Here is an 11,101-nt window from a genome sequence, read left to right as displayed (position 1 = left end):
GCAATACCTATTTTCTATGTGAGAAAATTTAGTGTCAGAAATATAAGGCCACTTGCCCCAAATCAGATAGCTATTAAATGACAGATGCAGGATTCAAATAGAAGTTTGTCTGCCCTTGACCTCTGTGCTCCCAGCTGTTTAGGTGACTACTGATTCCCTCACCACTTTATTTTATTTTACTTGCTTATTTTTTGTAAAGAATAGGGTCTTGCTATGTTGCCCAGGCTGGTCTCAAACTCCAGGCCTCAAGCACTCCTCCCACCGTGGCCTTTGAAAGTGCTGGGATTATGAGCCACTGCACCTGGCCATCACCACTTTAATCTGTTAATCTTTAAACAACCATGCCCTCCTTCCTGGACTAGGACCTGGCCTTCCTCAGGAACTTGCTCTCTCACAGTCTCCTTATAAGAAGACTATTCATTCTTCCACGGCCCATGGTGCACACGGCCCAGAGGCTGGCAGCATTCTGGTGGCGTGCCACAGCTTCTCCCAGATAGGGTTGTCAGATGTAGGAAATAAAAATATAGGAAGCCCAGTTAAATTAGAATTTTAAATAAACAATAATTTTTTAGCATAAGTATGTTCCAATGCAATATTTGAGACACATTTATATAAAAATTATTATTTATCATTTATGAACTTCTGCTTTAACTGGGAGTCCTGTGTTTTATCTGCAACCTGCACCACTACCCTTCTACTTTCTCTGAAAGCCCTCCCACTTTCAAACTGTCCTGCTCACTGTTACCTGTTGATCATTCATTCAACACACACTTACTGAAAAACCAGGCACTAAGTGATCAATAACGCATGCCCTACAGGGATACAGAGACATCACTTTCTTATGAGTATTTAATATTTAGTCTTATTACTATTTCTTTAAATAATACTATTCTGAGCACATAAACATGCTCTAACCTTTCACGTCTTAAAATAATTGTCAATGCTATTCTCCCTTCTCACACACAGTCACATTATTTTTCTCCCTCTCTACTCAGCCAAGATTCTTAAGAGTATGCCCTCTACTTCCTTGCCTTCCATTCGCTTGAAAGACAGAATAAAGAATAGTGATTAAGAGTATGGATTTTTAGTATTCCATGGTGTATATGTAAAAAAAAAAAAGTATGGATTTTGTTGTAAGACATACCTGGGTTTATATCCCAACTAATTACTATTAAGCCTCAGTTTCCTTACCTATAAAAAGAGATAATAACTGCACCTGCCTCACTTCAGATGGTTGTTGTGAGGATTAAATGAGATTATTCATATAAAACACCTAGCACGTGCCTGGCATATAATAAGCAGCCAATAAACATTAGGTATTATTACCAGTGTTGATAATCCTACTAAAATCTGTCTTCTGCCTCAGTACTCTACTGAAAATGCTCTTTCCCAGGTATCAATGACCTTCCAATTGCCACATCCAGGGGTAGTTTTCAGCCCTTATCTCACTTCCTTAACATTCCTGACCACTCCTTCTTTTTTTTTTTTTTTTTTTTTTTTTGAGACAGAGTCTCACTTTGTTGCCCAGGCTAGAGTGAGTGCCCTGGCGTCAGCCTAGCTCACAGCAACCTCAAACTCCTGGGCTCAAGCGATCCTTCTGCCTCAGCCTCCCGAGTAGCTGGGACTACAGGCATGCACCACCACGCCCGGCTAATTTTTTTGTATATATATTAGTTGGCCAATTAATTTGTTTCTATATTTATAGTAGAGACGGGGTCTCGCTCTTGCTCAGGTTGGTTTCGAACTCCTGAACTCAAAGGATCCGCCCGCCTCGGCCTCCCAGAGAGCTAGGATTACAGGCGTGAGCCACCGCGCCCGGCCCACTCCTTCTTTCTGATATCTCTTTTCCCTCTGTGGAGCAAACTCTCTCCTTGTCCTCTGCCTGTCTCTTCCTTCTCAGCCTCCTTGGCCAGATCCTCTTTCTCTGACTCTGCCTGTTGTTGCTCTAACCTGAGTTCATTCTTTCTCCCCATGCCCAGCTCCACCCACCTTTCCTGGGAAATCACTGGGTCCTAACTGTCATCTCTATGCAGAGGACAGCTTCCTGAGCTCCACTTCTGACTTCTCCCCTCATTCCCAGTCCCATATCCCCAGGTAGATCCCCTAGAGGCACCTCCAACTCAGTACTCAACTTATCCATCTCTGAAAGCATTATTCACCATCCCCACCAGGAAACCTGTTCTTTCTCTTAGATTCCCTCTGAAGCTGCTGTTGCCTCCAGCCTCACCAAGTCCACAGGCCTGGACACCTAGACATCATTCTTTCCACCTTCTTCACATTCCTCCCTGAATCCAACCTATCCCCATGTCCTGTCATTTAATTTACTATCATCAGTTAGTAAGTTCTGCCCTCTCTTCTTCTCTCTCCTCTTGCTAGGTAGAGGATGGATTGGAGGGCCCAAGGAGATCAGTTAGGAGCCACTTTCAATAGTCCAAGTGAGAGATGGTGAGGGACATCCTAACTGATCTTCTTGACACCTCTAATCTATCTCTACTGGGCTGTCAGAGTAATATTTCTAAAGTCCCAATAAGTCATCCTCATCTTCAAAACCTTCAATGGCTCCCCTTCACCTGTAGGATATTGTCCAAACTTCTCATAGTGTGACTCCTGACTTGCTCTCCAGTCTCAGCTATTGCCACTTCTTTCCCCAACACATACACACCTAAGCTACCGTAGGACCCCACGCCTCATCCTAGTCAGCCTGCTGTTGACTCTGCCACTAATGCTCTTTCATCCTTGTTCCGCCTTATCAACTCCTACTCAACCTTCCAAGTCCTGCCCAGAATCTCAACTTGAAACCCCTCCTGAAACATCACACCCTTGCCAAAGGGTAATTGCAGAATTACCCTTTCCCCAGTACTCCTTCCAGGCTTAGTACATATTTTCATCATGGAATGCCTCATTGTGATATATATGTTTGTATATCTATCTCTGCTACTGGAATATAAACTCCTTGAGATCAGCTATCTGTTTTCATTCATACTTGCTCCCCTACAGTCAAGTATCGTGGCTGGCACTCAGAGGATGTCCAGTTAATGCACAGGTGAGGCATGAAGGGGGAGGGGAAAGAGGATGCTGAGAGAGGGGGTGTAGATGGGAACTTAGGTTGGGAGAAGATATCTTGTTTGCCTATCTATGAAGTCTGAATTTCACCCTATGGAAAAGTGGAACCAGAAGGGTCTTCAAACTGGGGAGTGATATGGATGAATTTGTTTGAAGAAGCCAATTATAATAGCAGTGTGAAGGGTAGATTGGAATGGGGAAAGGATTAATGGATGAGAGAACGTTCTGAGGGCTGTTGCAGGCAATATATAACATATATTGACAATATATGACATAATGCAAGTGATATATTAATACATAATGGTGAGATATATGATGTAGGCAATAGATAACAAATGTGTACATTAAGGTAATGGCAGTGGGTATAGACAAAAGAGCTAAGTTGTAAACAATATTTCTGAAATAAAGTTGATCAATTTAATTCAGAAGGGTAAGATAAAGAATCAAGGATAAGACCACCAGGTCTCTGGCTTGGGTGGCTGGTGATACCATTAACCAGGATTCATAATACAGGAAAAGCAGGGGGTTTGGGGGCTGGGACACTGCCAGAATAGAGGGCTAGTAAGATAGTCAGAATAGATACAGTATATGAAGACACAAGACGGGAACCCACGCCTGAGGATGTGCAACTTGGTGGTGGTCCACACACTCATGGCTGGTGAGGCGGGGTGAGATGACCTTCACAGGAGAAAGAACCAGGTAGGTGCAGGAGTCCTGGGAGCCAAGGGAGGAAAATAAGGAGAAATAACCAGCACTCGACAACACCAAATGCAGGAGAGTGATATGGTTTGTTTTGTTGTATTTTTTTTGTGTGTGTGTAATTAGTAGTTGAACATGGAAGACAGTAATATGTTTGATGTGTATTTTAAAATCCCTCAGGATGTCTAGTAGTATTCTACTAGGAGGTATGAAAGAGCAAAGAGAGCTATGGGCAATTAAATTTGGGGAAATCCTTTAGTAAGCAAATTTGAGACAATTTTTTTTTTTTTTTTTTTTTTTTGAGACAGAGTCTCGCTTTGTTGTCCAGGCTAGAGTGAGTGCCGTGGCGTCAGCCTAGCTCACAGCAACCTCAGACTCCTGGGCTTGAGTGATCCTTCTGCCTCAGCCTCCCGAGTAGCTGGGACTACAGGCATGCGCCACCATGCCCGGCTAATTTTTTTATATATATATATCAGTTGGCCAATTAATTTCTTTCTATTTATAGTAGAGACGGGGTCTCGCTCTTGCTCAGGCTGGTTTTGAACTCCTGACCTTGAGCAATCCGCCCGCCTCGGCCTCCCAAGAGCTAGGATTACAGGCGTGAGCCACCGCGCCCGGCCGAGACAATTTCTTTTATGTAGGAATTTACACTTAATATAGTAATTTACATTGTGAATTCCCCAGAGAGAAACACAGCCATTCATTCATTCATTCATTCTAACAAATATCAAACATCTTTTAGGTGCCTGGAACTATAGGGCTAGTATGGTAACAAAACAGGGTTCCTGCCCTTAAGAACTTACATTTTCTCAGGCAAGTCACACACAAACTTTTTTTTTTTTGAGACAGAATCTCACTCTGTCACCCTGGGTAGAGTACAGTGGTGTCATCATAGCTCACTGCAACCTCAAACTCTTGGGTTCAAGGCATCCTCCTGCCTCAGCCTCCCGAGTAGCTGGAACTACAGGCGTCCGCCACCATATACAGCTAATTTTTTTCTATGTTTTTGTAGAGATGGGGTTTCGCTCTTGCTCAGGCTGGTCTTGAACTCCTGGCTTCAGGCAATCCTCCCACCTTGGCCTCCTGAGTGCTAGGATTATAGGCATGAGCCACCTGGTCTAGTTTATTTGCATTTACAAAATATCACTAAGGCTGTGTGCAGAATAGGTTGGGGTAAGGCAAGAGGGTGAATAGGGAGCCTCAGCTGGGACACTACAGTAGTAAACAGGCCAATGAAAGACAATTCTGTCTGAGTGTGGGTGGAGGCAATGGGGTAAGCAGTAGGGGACAGATTCAGAAAGTAATTTAGAGGTCCAACCCAGAGGACTTGGTGATGGACTGGACGTGGAAGATGAAGGAAAGATCTAAGGAAGTGGACATTGAGATAATATATTTAGAAGGGTTATATATTTAGAAGGGTTATTTTTGAAAGAGACTAAAGGGAAGAAGTAGTTGATTCAAGAGCCTCTTCAGTAAACATGTACTGAGCACGCGTCAGGCCATGTGCCAGGTGTTCGACATACAAAGAATAGGAACATAGATCCAGTCCTTGTGGAAGGCAAACCTATAACCAAATTAACTCTGCTACTTTGCACAATAATAGAAACTTGTGCAATGGTGGCACAGAGGTGGGAGTGATTAACTCTGCTTGGGGTACGGGAGGGAAGAGATAACAGAGAAGGAGGTAAAGCTAGATTCTGTGGAAGAAAAATCTAGAGGTGGAGAAGGGAAATTGAGGGCCACTGAGCTCTATGACCCTGATTTTTTCCATTGAGTATGAGGCAGTCATGCGCTGCGAGTAGGTAATAGGTTAAAAGGCTTGAAGGAATGCTACATATTCCTGGCTGGCTTCCATGCAGGTGACACAGCTGGATTTGCACCTTCAGCATCCAACATGATGTCCTGGTCACAGGGCATTTTATGCTCATACAGAAGTATCACTGAGGGCAATCTTAATTTCCTCCAATTTACTTATTATTGCTCTATTATTCATCCAACAGCATTTAATAAGCATTTATTATATGGCTGGTATAGAATAAATAACAAACGAACAAGTAATGAATAATAGTTTGACATGGACACTAGAAACAAGATTTAACTTAAAAATTGAGAACTTAATTATACTAGCTAGCTTCACCTTTAGCATCAAAATAGGCTTTGAAGCTGCCTAGATTGCCCACTACAAAAATAGCTATTGCTTATTGAGGCTTGTAATGAGTCAGGCCATATGCTAAGCATTTTACATATACTATTTCTCACTTATTCCTCTTACAACCTCCCCAGAGGCAGACGTACCATCTTTATTTTACAAATGAGAAAACAGGTACAGGGAAGTTAAATAACTTAGGAATTCATACCCAGGTCTTAATTATTCCATAGTCATATCTCAACACTAGGCATATTTTTCATTCTTCCCCTATTTCCAAAAAACATCATGTTCTCACATAAAGATTTATTAATCTCACATAAAGATTAATAAAAGATACAGATTTTATCCTTAGTTACCAAAAATGTTAGGAGTAGGCCAGACATGGTGGTTCATGCCTGTAATCCTAGCACTCTGGGAGGCCGAGGCAGGAGGATTGCTTGACGTCAGGAGTTCGAGACCAGCCTGAGCAAGAGCAAGATCCCATCTCTACTAAAAATAGAAAAATTAGCCAGGCGTGGTGGTGGTGCACCTGTAGTTTCAGCTACTCAGGAGGCTAAGGCAGGAGGATCACTTGAGCCCAGGAGTGTGAGGTTGCTGTGAGCTAGGCTGATGCCACAGCACTCTAGCCAGGGCAACAGATTGAGACTCTGTCTCAAAAAAAAAAAAAAAAAAAAAAATGTTAGGAGTGAAAGGAGTGGCTATATCTGAGTCTCCTACTTTTGCTGGACTTGGATCTTTGAATAGGGAAGATAATCTTTTATACTTGTGCCACTGACTATGGGCACCTCACCTGATGTCAGTTGTCATTTCAATTTGTCCTGTAAATTAACCAGCCAATAAGTATTGAACATCTCAATATCAACCAATTTACAAAAAGGAACTAGTTCTACTCTGTGGAATGAAGAATTACAAGACATGATACCTGCCTTAAAAGAGCTTCCAGGCTGAGCACAGTGGCTCACGCCTGTAATACCAGCACTTTGGGAAGCCGAGGCAGGAGGATCGCATGAGGCCAGGAGTTCAAGACCAGCCTGGGCAAGATAGTGAGACCCCCGTCTCTACAGAACATTAAAAAAAAGAATTAACAGGGCATGGTGGCCCATGTGTGTAGTCCCAGTTACTTGGGAGGCTAAGGTAGGAGGATCGCTTGAGCCCAGGAATTTGAGGCTGTAGTGAGCTATACTCACTGCACCCCTATACTCCAGCCTTGGTGACAAAGTGACAGACACCTGTCTCTAAACAAAAAAAAAAAATCTTCCAATTTAATAGAGAAAACAAGACCACAAAAAACTCAATAAAGGCAACCAACCTAATACATAATGAGAAAAGTCATCTGAGTGGAGGGAAAGTAACATAAATTGAACTTAAAACAAAATTTAACACATTTACTATGTGTTAGATATTGTGTTAGGTTCTTTATATATATTCTCTAATTTAATCTATTATCCAATCCCATTCAACAAACACTTCCTGAGCTTCTACTATATGTATACAAAATATTAGGTGTTATTGGTGAAAGAAAGATGAACATGACTTTGTTCCTATCCTCAATGAGCTTAGAAATAAGACGTTTACAAATAGCTATAAATACAGTGATTATCTAATTGATTGTCTGAATTGGGATACTTTTGAGAATAAACAGGAACAGTATTAATCATCACCGTGGCAAAACTCAGACTGTTCTGAACAAACCTGCTTGTAACACCTTAACAATGAATGATCTCAAAGTGGTGGGAGCACAAAGGGGCATTTGGAATGAATCAGCTAAGCTCAAATCTACTTCTAGCAGATTTGTATTGGACTTGCTGCTTTGGAAGGCACTGGCAATAAACATAAATAAGAGGCCGGGTGCAGTGTCTCACACCTGTAATCCTAGCACTCTGGGAGGCCGAGGTGGGAGGATTGCTCAAGGTCAGGAGTTTGAGACCAGCCTGGGCAAGAGCAAGACCCTGTCTCTACTAAAAATAGAAAGAAATTAATTGGCCAACTAAAAATATATAGCAAAAATTAGCTGGGTATGGTGGTGCATGCCTATAGTCCCAGCTACCCGGGAGGCTGAGGCAGAAAGATTGCTTAAGCCCAGGAGTTTAAGGTTGCTGTGAGCTCTGACGCCACGGCACTCTAGCCCAGGCAACAGAGTGAGACTCTGTCTCAAGAAAAGAAAAAAAAAAAAAATATATATATATATATATATAATAAACATATAAATAAGATAATTTAATGAGGTACAGAGTGAGGGGGAGGGGGGCTACTTTTAATAGTATCATCAGAGAAGTCATCTAGGACAGGGGTCCCCAACCTATGGTTGTATAATTATTTCATTATGTATTACAATGTAATAATAATAGAGACAGTGCACAATAAATGTAATGTGCTTGAATCATCTCAAAACCATCACCTCCCTCCCCGGCCCATGGAAAAATTGTTTCCATGAAAACAGTCCCTGGTGTCAAAAAGGTTAGGGACCACTGATCTAGGAGAAGTTAATATCTAAGTTGAGACAAATTATGAGAAGATCAAAAAATTGAAAGACAAAAAAAAAAAGAAAAAGAAAAGAAAAATCGCAAGAATAGTCTTATCTTCATAGTGATCTAAAAAGGTCAGTAGACCAAATCTCCCACTCCCAGGGTTTAATGAGAGGAGGTTCCCAGAACCTCCTATATATTCTGAAGACACATGAGGGATTTAAATGTTATTGGGTAGATAATGGAAAATCATTAAAGACTCTTGAGCAGGCTAGTGATCTGACTGGGAAAATTACTCTGGCATTAGTGTACAGGTGGGTTAGAGAGGTAAATAGGTTGAAGCAGCATGTCCAAGAAGCTACTGAAGCAGTCCAAGCAAGAGAAAAAACTGACTTGGGACAGTTTGGCAGTAATTATGGAGAGGCAGAGATGGAAGTGACACTCTAGGGTAAGAATGGACAGGATTTTGCAATGGGATGCCATGTATCATTGTGCCTGTCCCTAGGAGCCCAGCAGTGAATGCTGGTTCCTCTCTCCTCTCCTTCCTAGCTGGGAATGAGCGTAAGGGCAGATTGTTTTTGATTGTTGTTTAGAATAGAGAAAAACCCCGGGCAAAAATCCATGTTGAGGAGAAGGACCAACAGAAAGGGAGGCTTTATTAAAAATATAAAGGAGGCCGGGCGCTGTGGCTCACGCCTGTAATCCTAGCTCTTGGGAGGCCGAGGCGGGCGGATTGCTCAAGGTCAGGAGTTCAAAACCAGCCTGAGCAAGAGCGAGACCCCGTCTCTACTATAAATAGAAAGAAATTAATTGGCCAACTGATATATATATATAAAAAATTAGCCGGGCATGGTGGCGCATGCCTGTAGTCCCAGCTACCCGGGAGGCTGAGGCAGAAGGATTGCCTGAGCCCAGGAGTTTGAGGTTGCTGTGAGCTAGGCTGACGCCACGGCACTCACTCTAGCCTGGGCAACAAAGCGAGACTCTGTCTCAAAAAAAAAAAAAAAAAAAAAAATATATAAAGGAAAGGAAGTAACTGATGGAATATTTTTATTTAAAAATGGGATAGGTTAGCCTTAGATAGGAGGTGTGATGTTCTATCCTCCAAGACAGGAACAAACTGAAGTCTGTGGGAGGGAGGTGGAAAGTTTATGGAGCTTCTACGGGTTAATGAAGGGAGAAAGTGTATGAAACTTCTATTTGATTTGAAGGTGGGCTTATGAAGAAAAGATCTGGAATGCTGCTGTAGGAAATCATTGTCCTTTAAGAACAATTCAGTGGTCCTCATCCTTGGTTGCACATTAGGATCATCTGGGGAGTCTTAGAACAAAAAATGACGCAGGACCCCAGTCCCAAGGATTCTGATTTCATTCTTCTGGGATGAGGCCCCGGCACCAGTGCTGTTAAAAGTGCCTTTATTGACTCTAATGAGCATCCATGATTGAGAACCACCAGTAAGAGGCTTGTGGAGCAGCAGAAAGAGCTCAGCTGAGGTGCAGGAGTGAGAATTTGTTGTTAAACCAACCCATCAGCCTGCTCACAAGGCTCTCTCCAGCATCGACATTCCTGGAGCAGAGGGTGTGAAACTAGAGCCCGGCACTTGCTTATTAGGGTTTGTAGGACACAAAGCTGAAGAATTGGGAGACTACAGACAGAGCCTAGTATACACAGAATTGAATTGGCCAACCACAAGCTGTAATCATAGAGTAAAAGAGGTTCAGACAAAAGTCAATAAAATAGCAATAGCAACACCAACTAATTTTTTGAGTGTGATCTGCCACCTACTAAAACGAGTGATTTATACACATTCTCGTTTATCCTCACAACAATTCTAGGTCCTATTATCCCCATTTTGTAAATGGGGAAGTTGAGGCTCAAAAGTAAGAAATTTCCAAATTCATGGAGTTGGTAAGTGGCAGAACTGGGATTATGAAGCCAGATCTGATTCCAGGGCCTGAGCTCTGGTTGGGCAGAAGCAAAAGGAGTGGGAAGGTGGGAGGATAGGGGTTTATGGTAATATGTCTGGGGTTTTGAATGGAATTTAGATAGACCCAGAGGAAAGGAAGTGAGAGATTACAATGAGACTTGAGGGAATGTGTCCTACCAGGAGACCAGAGCAGCAAATGTATGGGGGTTGAGGAAGAGCAGGAAATCCTATTGGGTAGGCATATTAGCAGTCACAGTGTGTCCATGGAGTATGACTTGATGTGGCAATAAGAAACTGGGAGCCAATGAGGGGGTTGTTTAGGGTGTGAAGGACCCTTTATAAAGACAAAAAGTAGTCTTTATAATTCATCAGCACATGAAGAGCTAGGAGAGTCATTGAGGAGATATCTGTACTGAAATACTTTTCTCTCTTTTGTTTCTTGTCCTGGTAGCCATAGATGTTATTTATTTATTTTTTTTTTGAGACAGAGTCTCACTTTGTTGCCCAGGCTAGAGTGAGTGCCGTGGAGTCAGCCTAGCTCACAGCAACCTCAAACTCCTGGGCTCAAGCAATCCTCCTGGCTCAGCCTCCCAAGTAGCTGGGACTACAGGCATGTGCCACCATGCCCGGCTAATTTTTTCTCTATATATATATTAGTTGGCCAACTAATTTCTTTCTATTTATAGTAGAGATGGGGTCTCGCTCTTGCTCAGGCTGGTTTTGAACTCCTGACCTCGAGCAATCCTCCCACCTCGGCCTCCCAGAGTGCTAGGATTACAGGCATAAGCCACCACACCC

This window comes from Microcebus murinus, chromosome 4 (assembly GCF_040939455.1).
Source record: "Microcebus murinus isolate Inina chromosome 4, M.murinus_Inina_mat1.0, whole genome shotgun sequence".
NCBI lineage: Eukaryota > Metazoa > Chordata > Mammalia > Primates > Cheirogaleidae > Microcebus > Microcebus murinus.
The sequence above is the reverse complement of the archived record's forward strand: the minus strand, read 5'-3'. Positions refer to the sequence as shown.